Source organism: Camelus ferus, chromosome 9 (genome assembly GCF_009834535.1).
Source record: "Camelus ferus isolate YT-003-E chromosome 9, BCGSAC_Cfer_1.0, whole genome shotgun sequence".
In the NCBI taxonomy this organism is placed as follows: Eukaryota; Metazoa; Chordata; class Mammalia; order Artiodactyla; family Camelidae; genus Camelus; species Camelus ferus.
The window spans coordinates 60,134,496-60,154,319 of NC_045704.1; the positions used below are offsets into that span (position 1 = coordinate 60,134,496).

A 19,824-nucleotide genomic window follows, 5' to 3' on the forward strand; every position below is an offset into this window, starting at 1 on the left:
CGAACACTTGGCAGGTAGAGGACTTGGGCTGGTGTTCATTTCCAACGCCCCCATGCCCCGGGGCCTCTTGGTGTGTGTGTACAAAATTGAAATTCAGTGTTTAAACCCAATCCTACAGTCAAAAATCCCACTTGAAGGAAAAGCCAGAAGAATGCCCGTTGGAAAACAGGTTTCATCTCACGTCTGGTCTCTTGGGCCAGAAGCCTGTTTGGCTTCCTTAAACTCTGCTCCAGGAAGCGGGGAACGCAGAGTGGAAGCATCTCAGCCACGCTAGGAGGCCCACAGGTGCAAAGTGGGTGCTCTGAGCTCCCCCCCACAGCAGCCTTGTACTCATGAAGAGGCGGCTTCCCCAGGGAGTAGGATCAATCACCCCAAGACTAATCAAGGCTTTGGCTGTGTAGGGAACCAGAATTCCCCAGCCCGGGAGCAGGGAAGCCTCAGAATTTCCATGCCTTCTCCCCCAGGCAGGCTCTTCCAAAATAGGGTACAGAGCACAGTTTCTAGATTTATTATAGGTTCCTATTAGGTGGCTAGAGTCAGAAGCTCTAAGTCCTGTGGTAATAAACAATAATTGTAATTTGTTTAACTAATTGTTAGAGCAGAAAATATACACTTTTCTTTTCACAGGAATCCTATTAATACTACAGAATAAGTAGAAAGCAGGAAATTGTGCCCTAATCTGGTTCAATAAATATGTGTGGGTGCTCCTATGTGTACTAGAAGAAGGAACATCAAAGGTGGTCTCCATCCTCAAGATAGACAGCAGTGCCACTTGTGGCTGGGCCCCTTATCAGTTGTCATACGAGGGTGGAGGAGGGGTGAAGGAGGAGGCGCTCCAAGCTAAAAGGGCTTTTGTAAAACTCTGCGTGGGAGAGGGCGGAAGATCCAGTAAACAGAGAGTCAGACTGAAAGTCAGGAGACCTGGTTAGCCCCATCCCGCCATGAGTTCTGTCCTGAGTCCCATGTCCTGAGTCCAGCCACTTCCCCTCTCTAGACCTCTGTGGGCTCATCTGCAGAATGAGGCCACTGATCCCAGGAGCCCCCACCCTCCCCTTGCTGTTAACATTCTAGAGCAGGCTGGACTAGGGGCAAGATTCAGATATGTCTGGATGGTGGACTGACATCTCCCCCACTTCCCACCCGGATTTCCGGAGCTCTACAGAAAGAACCCCACTGTATTGACCACTGGGGTTGTCTGTAGACTTGGCACAGAGAGAGGAAGGAGGCGGGGGAACTGGTGACAAAAGCCAAATGTGCAGGTCCTAGGAGACGGCTGAACCTCAAGGAGAAAGGAGCCTGGCAGACTGAGCAGCACAAGTCAGGAGGAAGCGGTGGTCCTGGGGCTAGCGTGGGAGCCAGCAGACAGCTGGGGTGTCTCATGAGCCTTCCAGGCCCCGGTGCCCAGTGACCCTGTCCTAGGGCCCTGTAGTATTGTCACACTGGGGGCAGGGAGCTGTTCTTATACTCCCAAGCTGACTGCCAAGAGCCAAAGGTCCAGGAAGGTGAAGCAATCTGCACTGTGGGTGAGACCTCCCCCGGACTCCCAGAGAAGCTATGGGTAGGAGACACACTGAGCAGGTTGGTGTCCTGGGGCAGTGAGCCAGCGACAGGCCACTGATGTTAACGTGGCCTCATTTGGACACTCTGTGAGCCTACACTAGTTAAGAAGGAAAGCAAGACTTAACATGGATCTGGGGAGGTGGCTGCCTGGGAGAGGGAGGAAAAGAGACCAGTCTCCCGAGGAAGCCCAGTGAGCACACCTGCTGTTACGGTGGGCAAGGGGGAGGAGGATCTCATGGCTCTCAGGCCTGGCCGGGCTATGATGGGCATACTGGCTTGAACCTCCCGGGAGAGGCTGTCACTGTAGGCAAGAGGAGGACAGAAAGAGGAAGGACCAGTCTCTGAGATGGAATGAGATTTGGGGACCCAGTCTATCCATCAGTCCTCACGCCCACCCAGAAAGTGGGCTACGGAAAGGTGGGAGAGAGTCCTACACCAGCAGGCCCCGCCCCCTCGCATCCCTCAGGGCTGTCAGCGCTGCCCCACCTCCTCGTGAAGGAGGAGCCGCTGGGCCCGCCCTGCCACCATGGGGGAGGTGTGAGGCCTGTGAGACCACGGGGGAAGCAGAAAGACATACACAGAAGGCAGTTCCATGGTTACCTGGCATCTGCCTGTCCATACCCCCAGGTGGATGCGGCCGAGGTAATCCCGGCTACACAAATTAGGCAGAAGCCTTTGACCCCATATGTGGGTCCGTCATCAGAATCATGGTGGCTTTTCCCACATGCTGAGTCTGCAGCTGAGCCTGTTGTCCTGCGGCCTCAGCAGCTGTGCCTCTGACCTGGGTGGGGCTGCAAGTCTGGGCAGGAGAGGCTTTGGGAAGCCAGAGTTGTTGCCAATGATTTGTTTCCAGCCTGGGGTGGGAGCCAGGCTGGGTTCCAGGAGCAACGTTTGATCAGTCATTAGGCACCGACTTTGCCCCAGCTCCACAGTCAACTCATCCTGCCTCAGGGCCTTTGCACTTGCTGTCCCTCTCCCTGGAGTACTTTTCCTCCTGATCCTCTCCTGATGTGTGCTCCCTGTTTCATCAAATGTCACCTTCTCATAGAGGCCTTCCCTGACCATCCAGGCTAGTGTAGCCCCCGTTCACTCTCTGCTATACTGCCCTGTTTATTTCCTTGTTGACACTTAACGACAATCTAATTCCCTTGTTTATCTGTTTACATGTTCACCTTCCTGGAATGTTAGTTCCTTTGGGGGAGGGGTCTTTGGTTTCTGGTTCACAACCATCCACGGCTTCCAGCACCAGGCCTGGTGCACAGCAGGCACTTAACAAGTATCTGGTGAATGAATAAAGGAACGAATGAATGAACACCACTGCAGCCAGCTCTGTGGCGGGTTATCCCTGATAACCTTACCCCCGGGCTTCTCCCCTCTTAACAGAACCTCAGTTCTGTTTGGCAGCCCGTCCTGCTCACTAGTTTCACTGAGCTGTTACAGTGTCCCTTTCCGCATGCTAGTTACTCACTTCAGAAAAGACTCGTGAGGTGACTCTGGCCAGAACCATGAGCAGAAGTCTACTGAGTGGCGATTGGAAGTTCTAAAAGAGGTTTTCCCTTCATAAAAAGAGAAACAGATACAGCCATTTGATCTGGATGCAACGCCTGGTGTCGCTGAAGAATCTGGGTCCTCGGTGACATCACTGAAGGGCAGTACTTCTTGTTCTCGGGCGTAATTAATGCTCTCATTTTTAAGCCATTGTGAGCAGCAGCTTTTGTGAATTGCTGCCAAAGGCTTTTGAGCCATTGAGACGGTGGCATATTGCTATCCCTTAGTCCTAGTGGCAGCCACTGACCTGGAGCCTGGGCTTTTGTCCCCTAGGTGTAGTGGCAGGTGAACATGAATTAAAGAACTAGTTCCTTCCTTACTTCATCTGTACATCCAACAAACTTCCTTGAAAATCTCTGTACCGCACTAGAAGGAGAGAGGTAAGGTCCTGGCCCTGAAGGAGCCCAGAGCCCATGGGAGGAAGACGTGTGAAGAGAAACTGGAGCTTCTGCGACAGGGGTACATGAGGTGCCACGCAGAGCTGAGAGCAGGAGGAGGAAGGGTCAGAGAACGGGAGGTGGCAGGGTGACTGCAAAAGAGGTTGTATGTGAGCTGAGTCCTGAACAAAAAGGAGGAGCTGCCCAGATGGACAAGCTGGCCAAGAGTCAATCAGGCAGAGGGAGGAATAACATCTCAGGTTCCAGAAAAGTAAAAGAGTCAGTGGGACCCCCTTTTAAACACCTACCATGATCCAGGCACTGTGCTAGGTGATGTAACATATATTTCCCCGTTCTCATCCTTCGGATACGCGTGCGAGGTAAATGCTATTAACCCATTTCATAATATGAAAACTGAGGCTCCCAGTAGTTGTGACCTGCCAAAGGTCCTGCAGCCAGAAAGCGGCAGAGTCAGGCTTTGAACACGGACCATCTGGCTCCAGATCTCATAGTCTTTCTCTCACCCCAGCATTCCTCCTTCGGAAGTGGACCCTACAAGACAAACTTGGAGCCCGACCCAGTGACCCACATGTGAAAGGGCCACAGCTCCGCTAGCAGGAGGGAGAAGTGAGAGACTGTTGGCAGAAGGTGTGCTCTGGGCGGGGTTGCGGTGAGGTGGGTGGTTGATGGCGACAGTGGGCAGAGAAGGGAGAATGTGGGTGACCTGGAAATGCCAATCTCTCTTATTCTGGGTTTATTTTAAGTTGAATGACTGTACTCCGGGTTGCCATTGCCTAATCATTTCCATTTAAATCTCCCTTACAGCTAAATCTTATGCTAAAAATTTACCGGCCCACAAATTTTTGTTAACCAGCCTGCTACGAATACGATACAGATGGCCAAATAAATAAAACCCATCGGTAGTTATGACAAGCCTCCCTGAAATGGTAAGTGGCCTTGGGCTCCTGGGATGCGGCTTCGAGAAGACTGACTTAAATAATGAACAGGAAGATGAAGCAAACATTAGGTCTCCGGGCATTGCGTAGGCCCTGCCAAGCTGGCACCCCAGCTTCTGCAGACACCCTTAGTTGGCAAGCTCTCTTTTTCATGAAACACGGGGTATGACAGACACCCATCATCATAATAAAATAACCGCACGAGCTAATTTCCCAAGGCTTCGGTCTCGGCAGGGAAGGATATAATACTGCAAGCCAGCAGAAGCCAACCAAGTGGTGATACAGTAGTTCTGTTTTACATTACATTAAATGTTACTATTTCTGAAGGGGATGTCTGTGGAGCACTGGTGTTACCCATAGCAACCAGCTAATAAATTGTAACTTACACTGCCTCAGCTTATTGTAGGGGTGGAGAACAGCAGGGGAAAAAAAAGACCAAAATTTAAAAAAAAAAGGCAAATGCTGGCAAAAATGCCACATTTTCCCTGCTCTCACCACCTCCCCTACACACAAGCGCACACGCGTGCGCGTGCGCACACACACACACTACCACAGATGCGGGCTGCATCAGCATTTTCTAGCAAAATTGCTTAAGGTGAAGTGGGACAATTAGCAGCCAAGGGTTTAAAATTCTTGACCTTCATATTTATATAGATGGTGCCTCTTTTAAAGCTCAGAAGGTATGCTTTAAATGTTTCTGACTCTGGGCGCTGCCCTTTACAAGGATGACCACGGGCATCTGCTCACAGCCTCTGTCGAGGTAACAGTCTTCAGCGTCAAGCCTGCACCTGGAATTAAGCTGTTCACCTTTCCCCTTTCTGTCTGCAAATAGCTCATGCCTAATTGTCCCCCTCCTTCAAACTCACAGCAGGCTGGCGAGCCTTGCTCGTTGCTACACTGAGCCTACTCTGTGGCCCCAAGACCAATAGATTCTTTCCTTCCATTGACTCCTGTTCCGGGAGCCATTCAGTCTTTTATGCATCCATTTGGTCTCTCCAAAACTTGGGCCTTGGGTCTGTATTTACACTTTGTGGCCTTCAGACAGTCTGTTCATCTGTGTGGGCTGATGAACTGTGTAGTCTACCTACCTGTCCACGTGAACAGCATTGAACTTAATGAAATTGCTCCCTCCTCTGAAATGCCCATCACTCAGCCACCTGGGACAAAGTGACTGACGCTCATACCACCTGAATAAGTGTCCCGGGCATCCTCTTTCTGTCTGGCCATCTCTGCTCTGTGTGCAGAATTGGGGAGCTGGAGAGTGCACCGAGGCTCAGACCAGAGGGTGCTCAGGATCAAGAACAACCTCGGGTACTTAAGAGCTGAGTGTCATTTGGCAAAACCATTTTGCTTCTGGGAACTTAATCTCCTCATTTGCAAGTGACAATACTGGATCAGTTAGCACACGTTTAGCTACAGTAACAGAAAACCCAACTGACAACGCTTTAAAAAGGAAGAAACATATATGTATCACTGAATCACTATGCTGTACACCAGAAACTAACACAACATTATATATCAACTATACTTCAATTAAAAAAATTAATTTATTAAAAGGAGGAAACATTTTCTCATAAGGCAATGGTAGGAGAAACTGGAGACTGTTTCCAGTTCCCTGTAATTCTCTCCTGTGGGTTCCTTTCATCATCAAGTTCTCCACACCAGAGTGTGTCTCTACTGCAGTCTGTGTGTCCGTCTGCTCGCCCAGACCTGCCAATCTCACTCATCCCCAAAAGCCCCTGCCTCCAGCTCCGTGCCTGGATGTGGTCAGAAGGAAGGGATGGGTGAGTGAGTGAATGAGGGAGTGATTCTAAACCGTCTCCCTTCTCATAGAAGAAAAAGGGAATTGGGGGAAAACAAAAAGCTGTAATATGGGGGGAATGCTCTGTAAACTGTAACATGCTGCAAAGTATTCATTACTACATTCAGGAAGGTTCCCGCCATAGGAGCAGCCTCTTGGGTGCCAGTGTGAGCTCTAAGGCACACCGTAATGTCAGTGCGGTGTTTGATGGGACAATGGAGGGAAGATATTTTTTGTCCAGGAAAAGTAGATGACTTTTGGCCCCTAAAAACAAAACAAAAACAAAAACACCCACAGTATAATCATTAATTACAAAAGTCAAAAGTTGTCTTTACACTGAAGAGATCTGATAGACATCCCCTTAGCCAAATAATTAAACTTGGCATCACAAACAATGAGGGCAACTGACCTTACGACTTCATGGCCTCCTGATGTGTGCAGTGGGGTCCACACGGTATCACCTGTGTATCTTCCCTCAGACACTCAGCCTGAATATGATCATGAGGAAGCAATCAGCAAACCCCAGGTCATGGGACAGTCAGCAGGAAAACCAGCTGGACGTTTTTGAATAATGTCAGTGTCAGGAAGACAAAAAGTCAAAAGGCAGGTCTCTTGCGAATTCACAGAGACTAAGAAGATATAACAACCAAACTGCAATGAGTGAATCTGGTTGGTTCCTTCTCACAAAAATGCTATAAAATGTATTTTTTTGACAGTTGGACTATACATTGGATAATCCTATCACACTAATGTTAAATGTCTTCAGTGTAATTGTCGTATTTTAGGAGAATGTCATTCTTAGTAGTTCCATCGTGACATGTCATAAATGTCAATAACTTACTTTGAAATAGTTTAGGGGGAAAAAAACCTAGACACAAATACACTCATGTAAATACACACACCGCACACAACACTCAGGCACACATATGCGTGGAGGGAAGAAGCGAATGTGGCGAAATGGGAGGGCAACATAAATATTCACTGTGCTGTTCTTTCAAGGTTTCTGTAGCTTTGAATTATTTTAATCTAAAATATTGGGCGGAAAGACATTAGCAGAGAGCATCAGAATCCTCTTTACTCCTTCAGACACTGTTCTGGTTAGACATTTACATTGTGTCCATTTTGATTCTTTCAGTTTTTATTATCATGCATTTGTCTTTGGAATTCTTCTACCCAGGCTAAATTAGAAAAATCAGGGCAACGTGTCAGAGCACACCCATTTGTAAGGATGCACCAGGCTTTCAAAAACATCAGCTGGGCTCCTGCTGCGAATTCCTACTGTTCCTCTTTTCTTTCTCTCTCTCTTTCTACTCTCTCTCTGCCTTCCCACCAGTCACCTCAAGTGCCCTGTGCATTTAAATGACCTTGGTCCCTGCCCTCCAGCCCTGCGCATCCTAGATAACCCATCCTTTGAGGCGAAGCAAGGGAAAAAGCACCAGTCACAGCCCCAGTGCCCACCTCCCACAAACAAACACCTGAGACTTGGACGAAAAGACAGCAGGACTAAAATTTAGCCTTAGATTATCCAGACCACAACAGAGGTGGGATTTGGGGAGGATCTTGGTGGAGGAGGGGCTCAGAATTGAGAAGCTTGGTCTGGCCTGGGCTGATAAAATGTAGATCAGGCCAAGCCCAGGATGCTAGGCCATCTGGCAGAATTTCTAGGAAGAGCTGGTCCCTGCTGCTTCTTGTCCCTGAAGCTGGAAGAGGCCAGCGTGTGTGACTGGCTGTTGGCAAATGGCCCTTCACCCCCTGGGGTGTCCAGTCTCGCTGCGCTCATTTACCAGATCTGCATACCTCTCTGGTATTTGGCCTTCTTGTGACTTCATTCCTCAACCCTCCTCTAGTCCACTGCTGCTCCCCAGGCAGGGCCAGACTTTTCCACAGACGGAACCAGCCAGGGGATGATGGTGACGGAGGCCCTCTGGCACGCCACCTCACTGGGGGCTGCCCCACATTTGAGGACCTTCAGGCCTGCTTTATCCATTAGGCATAGTGTGCAAAGCACCCGAGGCCCACAATACTATTATGGGCTCACAAAAATATTTTAACATTAGGGGGAAAAAATGAGCTGGTAGGGTCAAAGATTATATTCTTTATTCCAACATAGTCATAAAATGTAATTTGTAATATTTTTATACAGGAAGCCCTGCCCCCTCCTCCCCTAAGGAGAGTGTGCCCAGGACCCTAGAAGGTCATGATGCAGCCCTTTGGGACTAGTTGGCTCTGCACCCCAACCTCCCCCAAACACAGGGTGCCCAGAAAGACGAAGCCCCAGACGCCTTGGCACCTCTGGCGACGTTTCTTTTCTCTCCTGCGGCTCCTTCCCCAGCTTTGCCCACCACCGCAGCTCTAGGACTCACATTTTTATGAATCTGCAGCAAAATGAGACAAATAAGAATGATGTGATGAGTTGAGTTTATACTACTTACGAGACTGTTCTTTTTTTTCTGAAAGTGTGTATTTCTTTATTTTCTTTCTTTTTAAAAAAATTTCTGATACTAAAATGCTTTTTTCATCTCTAAAATTATGATAATGGCAGATGATATTTTGAAGGATTGTTATCTCACAAAACGTAAAAGTTGGCGTCCCTGTGTGGGTCCTGCCCTCCCCCACAATTCCGTGGACATTGTGCTGGTCTGAGCTACCTTCAGCTTATTTTCAAGACTTACCTCTCCCGGCTCATCTTCCATGAAGCCCTGGCTGGCTGGCTCCAGGCTCTAGGCTCTGCCGGTCCCTACATCACTTCCAGCACAATACTCACTTCCTCTTGCCCCACTAGTGTTTTCTTGACCGAAGCCACAACTAGGCATCCCCAGGGAGACAGGATGGCACCTTACTTCTGTGTGTCTCCTCCCCTTGGCACGATGCCTGGCACACAGGAACTGCTCAATCAATCTTTGTTGAATGAACGATGAAACATACCAATTCCCAGAAAAATTAAGCTAATGGATAGAATTTCTCCAGCTTTTTGTTTTTCCTCTCTACATTTTTATTAAATCTTTGGCACCTGCTATTGCTTGTCCACTGGCCAGTGCTAGCAGATGACAGAGAGAATTAGCAAGTAGCAAATGAATATTAATGGACCCAGACGTAGCCGCTGGTGCTTAGTTTGACAGCTTGTTTTTTCTATGGACAGGTGTTTGGGCTTATGGTTGTGGTTTTATATTGTGTGTTAGTGTCTGGAAATTTAATTAAATGTAACATTTCTAAGCAACTTAAGCATACAGTAGCTAAATGTGTAATTTTGTGCTATATCATAGGTTGTATTTTGGACTGAAATAGATCAATATTTCATGGTGTTCTGCAAAGGATACTATGACTGATAGGAGCTCCCCTGCAGGAAAACACTAGAGACTAGAAGACAGAGGACCACTGTCCTGGTGCAAGTGTGGGCACTGGGGGCAGATTTTTAAAGGGAGAGTAAAAGGAAGCGGGAAGTGGTACCCAGGAATGGGGGTTGGAGAGGTTTGTACGAGGCCAGGGCAAACGCTCTGCCCCCTTCCCTCCCTCCCACTGCTTGGGTCTGAGAATGTAATTCTCTCTTGTTTGTTTTTGCTGAGGCTTTAGGTGCATCTGTATTAATGTCTGTGTGTGTTGAGGGTGTGGCAAATAATTAGAGCAATTATTGAGTGAAGAAGAAAAGGCTTCGGTCCTTCTCAGGGTGAATCTTCCCACACTCAGCTCTGATCCTGTCACTCGTCTGTTGAGAAAATCCCCGGGGGCACCATTTTCAGCCTGAGCAGCCTCATTTCTTGTCTTGTGTTTAAGGTGTCTCAAATCCAGCCCCAGTGTAACTCTCCTTCAGTATCTCCACTGCGCCTCCACACACGCTCTGTAGGCCAGCTGGACGGAATGCACCACCTGGCTTTCCAGTCCAGTCTGCTTTCTTGATTCTAGTACAGTCTCCTTTTTTTCTGGATCTGGGAAGTCCTTCAGTCTATCTCCAAAAATCTTACCTGCTTTTCAAGACCCAGCCTCTATTCTACTTCATGGAGACTAGCCCAGTGTCCCCCAGTGGGTGTCATCACTGTCTTCTTTGACCTCCTGCATCTCTTTCCAGGCACTTAACATAGTCTGCTTTCTAGAATAGTAATTTCTATATTTTATTATCCCCATGCCCCAGAGCAGACACACATAGATCTGTTACAAGAAAGTCATGGTAAGGGAGTTTTATTCATCTGTGTCTAATACCACGCCTGGCACTTTGATCTCATTTTATCTCTGTTGCGTTGAATTGAATTGGTGTCCTCGATAAGGCCCAGCTGAATGCTGCATCTATTTTGCTCATATTCTGTGTATCAGAATTCTTCCAGCTGCAAGTCACAGATGAACCAACACAACAGGGCAGCATCAATAAGGAAAGTAAATAACAGTATCTCACCTTCTAAGACGTCAGGAGGTAGGGAGGCTCCTGGGTTGAGTTCAGTGGCTCAGTGACATCATTAAAGACCTCCCTTCTTCGGCATGGGAACCACCCCTGAACTGGTCACAGTGCGGCTGCTCAGGCCCAGGTTCTGTACTCAGATCCAACACCGGGGAGCTAAGAAAAGAAATATCCTTTCTATGATGCTCTGTTTATCACAAGGGAAAATCTTTTCTACGAGACTGCTGGCAGATCTCCCCTCTCCACAAACATATTATTGATCAGAATTGTAACACATGTCCAGGTCTAAAACAATTGCTGGCAAAGGGAACAGAATTATCCCGATTGGCTCAGGCTAATAGAGATTCGCAGCCTTGGTCAGGGAAAAGGTGCAGACTCCCCTAAGCACTTGGGCCACCAGATGTCTAAACAAAACTGGGTTTGGTGTTGAGGCGGAAGTAAGAAATGGCTTTGTCCAGGCACAGTTGTGTCTGCCAAAGTCAGTCTACGTTACAGACTATACAAAGCCTGCAACTACCAGAGCAGGAGACCTGAGCTCTCAGATAGCAATGCGGAGGATGGGCACCCTCACCTCCCACAGGGAGGTCACACAATGGTTACCATTCATTTCTTGCCCCTTCCTCCTCCACCTTCCAACACCCCCTCCCCTATCCGCAAGCTCAGCCAATGACTTGCCTAGGAAACATAAGTAAAGAAGTTCCAAATTCTTCTACCTACATCTGCTCACCAGCTTACATCACTGCCCACATTCCATTGTGCCTCTCCTCCCACATGACGGATGGTCCATTCTTGTTCCCAGCCAAGGGCAGTGCCTGCACTTGGACCCTAAGTTTCAGTCCCTCTCTACTGAAGGACGTCATCCGGCCAATCTCCTTTCTGTCTCCTGCATCACTTGACTGGATTTTCCTCTCTCCTCTAGATCATTCTCATCCATGAACAACATGCACCCAAACTTAAAATGCCCTCCTTGACGGCACATCCTTCTACCACCACGGATGCATTTCCCTAGTTCCCCTTATATCAGAATCCCTCCAAAGGGGTATCTATGACCATGCTCCAATTCCTCTCCTCCCATTCACTCTTTTTTTTTTAAAATCATTATTATTGAAGTATAGTCAATTTATAATGTGTTAATTTCTGGTGTACAGCATAGTGATTCATTCATACACGTATATGCATGTTCCTTTTTATATTCTCTTTCATTGTAGGCCATTACAAGATATTGAATACAGTTCCCTGTGCTGTACAGTAGGACCATGTTGTTTATCTATTTTATATACAGCACTCCCATTCACTCTTCAACTCCTCCTGAGCAGGCTTCCACCCTTCTCACTCCACTAAAACTCTCCTTCTTGAGGTAACTAAAGATGTTTATGGACTAAATACAGCCAACGATTCTCAGTCCTCATCTTGCTGGATCTGTTAGAAGTATTCAACATAATCAATTCCTTCTTTCTACCAGTAACACAGCATCTGTGACTTGGTTCCCAGGACACCACACATGCCTGGTTTTTTCTCCTATTGCACCAGCAGATCCTTCTCTGTCATATTTGTGATCCATCTTCCTTTCTAAATGTTATGGTGTCCTGGGGCTCAATCCTACAATTCCTTATCCTGACCTAAACTCACACCCTCAGTGCTCTCATCAGCCTCATGGATTTAGCTATCAGTGCTATGCTGATGACTCCCAAGGGGTGTTTGCAGCCTGGACATCTCCACTGGATTCTACACTCAGACATCCAACTGCCTACTTGACATCCTAATCTGAATGTCCATATGACAGTTCAGATTGCACATGATTGTACCAGTTATCTATTGCTCCATCACAAATCCTAAAGCTTACTGGCAGTGTGGACAGACTCAGCTGGATGGTTCGCCTGCTGGCCTCTCAGGAGACTGAAGTCCTCTGGAGGATTTACTTGGACTGGACAGTTTAAGATGCCCTCATTACATGTCTGACCGTTAGTCGAAGCTCTTGGTTGTCCTCCACATGACTCTCCTACAGAACAGCCTGGGCTGCTTCTATGGCTGAAGCAGGCTTCTAAGAGGACAAGTCCCAACGTACAAACCCCAGTGCATGACTCATTGAGGGCTATTGAGGTCTTAACCTCTCATAAAGCCCAAAACAGAACTCATAGCACTTACCATAAATGGCGACTTTATCCTTTGGCTCAGGCCAATTCTACAACTCCTCTCTTGTTTTCACAGTTCTCATGGACTCCATCATCAAATTCTGTCAGCTTCTCCTAAAAAACCATATCCTGAATCCAGCCTCTTCTTGCCACCTCCTTTCTACCACCGGATCCAGGCCACCTGCATGTCTATTGCACTGGCTTTTAGTTGGTCTCCCTGCTGCCACTCTGACCCCTGTGGTCTGTTCCCAAATCATCAGCCTGAGCAACCCTGTTCAAACATTAATCAGATGATTTCACTGCTCTCCTTAAAACTCTCCCAAGTTTTTACAATGGTCAACAAGTTCCTACACGATTGCACTCCTTGCTCCCACCCTTCCCTCCTGCACACACATAACATTACCTCTTTGACCTCATTTCCAAATATTCTCCCTTCCTCACTTAGCTGCAGCCATGCCAGCCTCCCAGATGCTTCTCAGCCATACCTGGTACACTCCTGGCTCAGGGCCTTTGCACTTGCTGTCCCCCTGCTCAGAAGCCTCTTTCCTCAGACATCTGCAGGCTGGGCTCTTCATTCAAATGTCAATTTCCAGGGAGTGTCAACTGATTTAAAATTGCTGCCCCCCTCCTCCAGCACTCCTGTCCCCTCCCTGGTTTTCTTCTTCTCACAGCCCATTTTAACATCTAACATCCTACCTGCTTTACTTGTTCATTTGTTTCTTGTCTGTCTCTCCCTCTGAGAATGTTAACTCCATGAGAGCAGGTTTTCTTTTTGTCTGTTTTGGTCCCCCAGCACCCAGAACAGAGCCTAGCATTTAGTAGGTGTTTTTTCAGATTTGTTAAGTGACTGAATTCATTGAGCATTCACTCTGTGCTACAGATTTCAGCCAGTGTCTTACCCCTGAACTCCCCATGCTAACCCTAGGAACCAAGAACTACGATCTCTCCTCGATCTCTCCTCGTATACAGCAGGTGCTATTGTCTCCATTTTGCAGATGAAGAAACTGAGGCTGGCTAGTTAAGTAAGTCACCTGAGGTCACACAGCTGGCAAAGGAAGAAGCTCTTCCCCAGCAAGTGGAACGGTCATTTGCCTTCCCCAGTTTGGTCACGGCCCAGAGGTGGGGTGGGCAGCATCTTTGGGTGGTATTCCTTTCTTTGGGTGACTGCCTTGCTAGAGTTTCATTGTGTTCCAAATCCGCAGTTATGAAAGAAAAGGAGAAGGAGGAGGAGGAAGAGTAGAAGAAAGTGTTGGGAGAGAAAGGGAAGGAGAAGGTGGTGGAAGGGCGGGGTCAGGGGCCATCCAGCTGCCTCCTGGCTCGACAGTAGAACACAGGACCACCCAGAAGGCATGGGAGGAGGACTCATGTGTGCTCCCCTCTGCATCCCCCAGCTCATGGTGTGCCTTTCAAACCTGGCAGTGAGGTCTGACTTGGTTTTCCCTCATGGTAACCACTGGATTCTCAGGCAGAAAACACGCCTTTTCGTAAGCAGCAGCTGCAGAACTTTTAGAACAAACCTCGCCCACCCCATCTCCTGCCCCGGGCGGCTTTGCTCATTGCCCTCCCCACAGCTGGCGGCAGGCAAGATGAGGCCCCACTCAGATCTGGGGTGGAGCTGGGAAAGTGTTGTCAGCCCCCACTGCTGCACAGACCAGAACGGCTCTGCGGTGGGTGAGGAGGAAAGGGAACCTCTGGCTGGCGGACATCTGGCGGCCAGGAGTGGGCTGTGGGCTGGGAGAGCCCGGCCGAGCTCCACAGGGTGGCCCTTGCTGCAACGGAGGCTACTTTGGTCTTGTGACTGATGCACATGCACATATTTAAAAAAAAATTGTTTTTGAACAGTTTAGGTCCAAGAGAGACGGCTGTGGTTGATAGTGTCTAGAGAAAAATGGCAACTACTGTGTTTGGGTTATCATATGACAGCTCACAAAGAAAGGGGCTTTGTTCTATGATTGGTTTCTCTAGTCAATTAAATGTGTAATATCTGCCATGAGGTCCCTGCTGTTTAAGTAGAGATACTTCAGACACATTTCTCAGACATCCAGGTGGTTACTTAATTTAAGGTTCTTTCTTTCTTTCTCTTTCTTTCTTTCTTTCTTTCTTTCTTTCTTTCTTTCTTTCTTTCTTTCTTTCTTTCTTTCTTTCTTTGCTTTTCTCGCTCTCTTTCTCTCTCTCTTCCTTCTTTCTTCTTTCTTTTCCTCCCGTTCTGCTCCTTCCTTCATTCCTTCCCCTCTCCCAATTTTTCTTCTTTGGTTCATCTTCTCTTTTCCAAGTTTTTTTCTTCCCTTTCTGCTGCTCCCCACCCCCTTTTCCATAAATAGAAAATTATAAGCGAGGAAAGAAGGGAAAGAGGAGAGGGGTCAGAGAAGTATTGTAGAAATCACAAGCGATTACACAGGAGGCTGGTTAACATCCATGTGTGATCACTTATGCTTTGAACCTAAGGTGTACGTGTGGGTTCCTAAACACTGTCAGCTTCACTCAAAGCCTCAGTGGAGATGCTGTCCCCGATCAAGTCCCAAGGACCACGAGGTCTGGGCTGGGTGGGATGTGGGGAAGCCAGAGAGATGGGCAGCAGTGGTAGAGAGCCAGGGGACTTCATGGATGGAACTAAAAAAGCAGGCTCTTGGGTACAAGTAGAAACAAAAAAATTGACCTCCTGCTTGTTTTTGTGAACCATCCATACAAAGCAGCTGGGAAGCGAAGCAGATGCTGTGGATAAAGTCACCCAGAAGGAAACTTATGAAATGCCCCAACCTCTGGCTGCTGTGACTTCCTGGAGCCCAGAGGCTGGGGGTCCACTCTGCGGGCTTGAGGGTATAGCCCCAGGTATTCATGTAAACACTCCTTCATCCAGCCCATAAAGCTTTAGCTGAGGGCCCACCCGCCAGGGGCCAGGCTCAGCTCAGGGAGTGAAAGACACAGTTACATCAGACAGTCTCTAACCTCAAGAAACTCACTAGCTAAATCCCACAAGTAAACGCATAACCTTAATTAGTGGGGAAGCACTACCTTAGAGGTCTGCATAGCTTTCACAGATGATGAACTCAGTGCTAGGAGGAAGCAGGTAGGGAGAGAGGAGGAAGGGAGCTTCATAAAGAAGCTGATGCTTCATTTGTTCCTACAAGAAGGGTGAGTGTTTGCCAGGTTGATAGGTAGTGGAAGGTGAGACGGCGCACCTGGTGGAATCACAGGCACATATAAGGGCACGTCCAGGAAACCGTAGGTAACTGGGTGAGACTGTATCGTAGTGGGAAGGATCAAGAGCCTAGAGAAGTTGGAGTAAGCTCAAAGAAGGTGTTGGGGGGTACTTGGGGGACGTGCCTGTAACCCATTCTAAGGAATCTGACTCTTCTGTAAGCAATTGGCAACTCCAGAAGGGTCTCATCTGCACTTTGGAAAGATGCGTACTTTAGAAGGATGAATGAGCAGGGAGTGAGCCCACCAGCTGGGAGACCAGGTGGGAAACCATGGCAATAGTCTAGAAGGAGGTGATGAAGCCCCAAGCAAGGGCAGAAGCCATAAAAACAGAAAGGAACACATCGCTTTGAAAGATATTGAGGAGGGAGAATCAGCAGTCCTTGTTACCAACAGGACTTGGAAAGTGAGTAGCCTGAAATTAATCCCAAGGTTCTGACTTCTATGATTGAGTGAAAAGTGCATCATTAACTGAGAGAGGAAATTGAGGAGAAAAAATAGTTTAGAGGGAAAAATGAGCTAAGTTTTGGGCATGTTCAGTCTATGATCTGGTAGAATATTTCTTTATTTTTTATTGAAGTGTAGTCAGTTACAATGTGTCAATTTCTGGTGTACAGCATAAAGTCCCAGTCATGCATATATATACATATATTCTTTGTCATATTCTTTTTCATTAAAGGTCATTACAAGATATTGAATATAGTTCCTTCTGCAGGTAGAAAATTTCAAAAGGCTATTGGCTTTATAGGGGTAAAGCTTGGAAAAAAAGAACTGGGCTGAAAATGTCAATTAAGGAGTTGTCTACTGAGAGAGAAGCAGAGAGCACGTGAGGACTAGAGGAGAATGGAATCACACAGAGCGTACACGGGAGTGGGGAGCTAGTCTGACCTTTTTCTCACACCCCATGTCCTGTCAGCTCTCCCTTCAAAGTATATCCTGAATTCACTTCTCACCATCTCCATCACCACCCCAGTGTAAGCCTCCATCATCTCGCACCCGGACATTGCAATAATCTACTAATTGGTCTCCTTGCTCCTATTTTTACTTCCCTGTAGCCTATTTCCTATACAACAGCCAGATTGGACTTTTAAAAATGTGAACTAAGTCATGTCACTCTAATGCTGTTGACCATTCAATGGTTTCCCTTGACACACAGAATAAAGCCCCAATTCCCATCCCATATGATCTGTCTTGCTTGGTGTGATCTGTCTTGCTTGGCCTTCTTTTCTGAACTCACCTGTCACCTCTCTGCTCCCTCTGCTTCCGCCACACTGACTTACTCTCTCTCAAACATGCCCCAGGACCTTTGCACTTGTTTCCCCCTCAACACAGAATGCTCTTCCTCCATCTTTCTACAGCTTCAAGTTCTCTGACAAAATTTTCAAGTTTGAATTCCATTTCTTTGCACATAGTAAGCATAGTTATTCTGTCCACTATGTGGGATAAATCCAATAGCTTAGGGTTTTGTGGGCCTGTTTTTGTTTTCTGCTGTTTCTGCTGGTTCTCACTCACACAGTCTTATTTCTTGGTTATATCTGACTATAGGCTGGAAATTTCATTTTAGAATAATCTGAGACCCAGGGTGATAGGATCTCCCTCCTGAAAGAATTTTCATTTGCTTCTAGAACGTACCTCATGTTGCCCTCAATCTGGAACCCCTTTAATGGAAGTTCTAGGCTCAAGGACTCCTGTAGCATCCAGATGACTTGAAGTCAAGTTGCAAGTCTGAGTGAGGGCTGATTCTGGGTCAGTTACCCTGAGGATGTAGCTCTTAGAGGGTCCCAGCTTCAAGTTCAAAGCCCCCACCTTCTTCTTGGGCTTTGGTGTTTGTCCTCTTTGCCTTATGAAGCCACCAAAAGCTCAGCTCAGTTTTGCAGATACTTATTGCACATCGACAGGTGTCCTCAGAGCCACAGTGGCCCTGGGGATACCACTATATTGTTGCCTGACTGCTTTTTTTCCTCTTAAATACATAGCATTTTAAGCATATTGAGGGTTAAATAGACTTGCGTGTCAGCCTGGAAATATAATCACCATTTATTATTTTACTCTTATGGGAAAATATGTTTTGAGTTCCAAATAATTAACTTCCAAGTGAACTTTTGGAAACTGTCAGCTGGGCTCATATATATTTGGGTGAGATTTGCCAATGTCTTTGCACTCTTTTATAGAAACAGGCAACCTGCCAGGCAGAGCAGGCCAGACAGCCCTGGAGATCAGTGGGGTAACAGATGTCTCAGAGAGAGCACCCTCACACCCAGGAGGCTCTGTTCTGATCTAAGTTTATGGTTGTTTGGATTCTTAGAATCTTCGATCTCTGGTGACACACCTTCCCCTGTGTGAGCACAGAAGCTCGATGATCAAACTAACATTTTTTTCACCAGTGAGGCCAAGCCAAATTCTTAAGAGTCCTCCACCAGGGTGAGAGCATGGTTAAAAGTGGCAGCCAGCCCTGGCAGCCAGCCCAGCTGCCCTGGGACATTGAGAGAGAGCGAGAGAGAGAGATCGGGGTCAGCCAATCTAACTCAGAGGAGTCACTCCAACATGACAAGTGTTGTGGCATTCAGCCTGAGCTCAAAATCCTTGCCTACCCACAGGCTCTGGGTTCTTTCCATTCTCCAGCAAAGGGAAAGAGTGCAGAGAGAGAGAGAGAGAGAGAGAGAGAGAGAGAGAGAGAGCCCAGGCAGTGAGCCAGAGCTATGTGCCGGGAAGCCGATCTAAGGCTGTTGTTGGGGTGAAAAAAAAAAGTCAAGATTTGCTGAGGTTTTGGATAAGAGGAACCAGATTTGTGGTGGGAAGGGTCAGGAGCCTCTTGACCATGGTCAGGACTAGGTTCAGCATGGAATATTGGTGGAAAAGATGAGCTCTTCTAATTCTTTCCATCTAGGTGACTTGCTATTGTAGTTGAGGGACCTACCAGTCAAAATCAGAAATGAACTTGCCGGAAGGGGGAAGGGGAGGGGATAATTCAGTGATAGAACGCAGGCTTAGCATGCACGAGGTCCTGGGGACTGAACCCAGGATCTCGTACCCCCATTAAAAAAATAAGTAAGTAAAAGGGGAGGAGGTTATAGCTCAAGTGGTAGAGTGCGTGTTTAGCCAAAAAAATAAAATAAACCTAAAAATAAATAAACCTAATTACCTACCCCCTGCCAAAAAGATAAAATAAAGAAGTGAATTAAAAAACCAAATTACCTCCCCCTTCAAAAATAAATAAATCTATAAAAATAAAATAAACTAATTATCTCCCCCACCAAATTTTAAATAAAAAAAATACATTTTTAAAAAAGAAATGAACTTGGACAGGGGAGATGGAATCATGAATTTGTGAAAATCCATCATAAAATTTTGAGCTGGAAGAGCCAATAAAAGTCATCTAGTCCTATCTCACACCAATGCTTAGAAACGGATCATCTGGATAGGGCCTGGGAATCTGTATTTAATGCCTCTGGAGTAATTCATGCACTGCCAGTTTGGGACCTTCTGACTGGTCTGACCGACCCCATTTTACAGAACAAGAAACTTGGGTTCAGAGAGGTCAAAAGACAGTATAACAACAGAGCCTGGACTGAGCTAGAATTTCTGGCTCCTGGTTCCCGGCTCCTGGGATTGTGTGATGTTCATAATTAGTGAAGAGAACTAACCACCGGGAATTTTGGTAGGTTCTTTCTCCACATGGGCTCATTTCATCCTTACAAGCCCCCTGTGAAGGCATGTGCTATTGTTACCTCCTTTACCAATGGGAACCTTGGCGAGGAGTGTCAAGTAATTTGATCAGAGCTGAGCGTCAATAAATGCAGATCTGGGATGCAGACCCAGGCATTCTTCCCCAGTCCATTGTTCTCTGTCAGCCAGAGAATCAGCA

At 47.2% G+C, this 19,824-nt stretch overlaps 2 long non-coding RNA genes across 3 annotated transcripts in view; one reads left to right on the plus strand and one right to left on the minus strand.

The window, feature by feature from the left end:
* The window catches only part of LOC106729018, a 40,581-nt gene extending 36,182 nt beyond the window's left edge, over positions 1-4,399 (plus strand). The window contains exons 5-6 of one of the 2 annotated variants that reach the window (XR_004322597.1): positions 4,015-4,133; positions 4,311-4,399. This is a non-coding gene — a long non-coding RNA (uncharacterized LOC106729018). Of the gene's footprint in view, positions 1-4,014 lie in introns of both variants that reach the window. The other variant, XR_004322596.1, reaches the window with a different exon arrangement.
* A 3,954-nt stretch (positions 4,400-8,353) lies between these two features.
* Positions 8,354-13,083, minus strand: LOC116666110. The gene is made up of 3 exons (XR_004322961.1): positions 12,775-13,083; positions 10,627-10,785; positions 8,354-8,617 (listed from the first exon to the last, which is right to left on the minus strand). It is a non-coding gene; the product is annotated as an uncharacterized LOC116666110 (long non-coding RNA).
* Between the last annotated feature and the right edge of the window lie 6,741 nt (positions 13,084-19,824).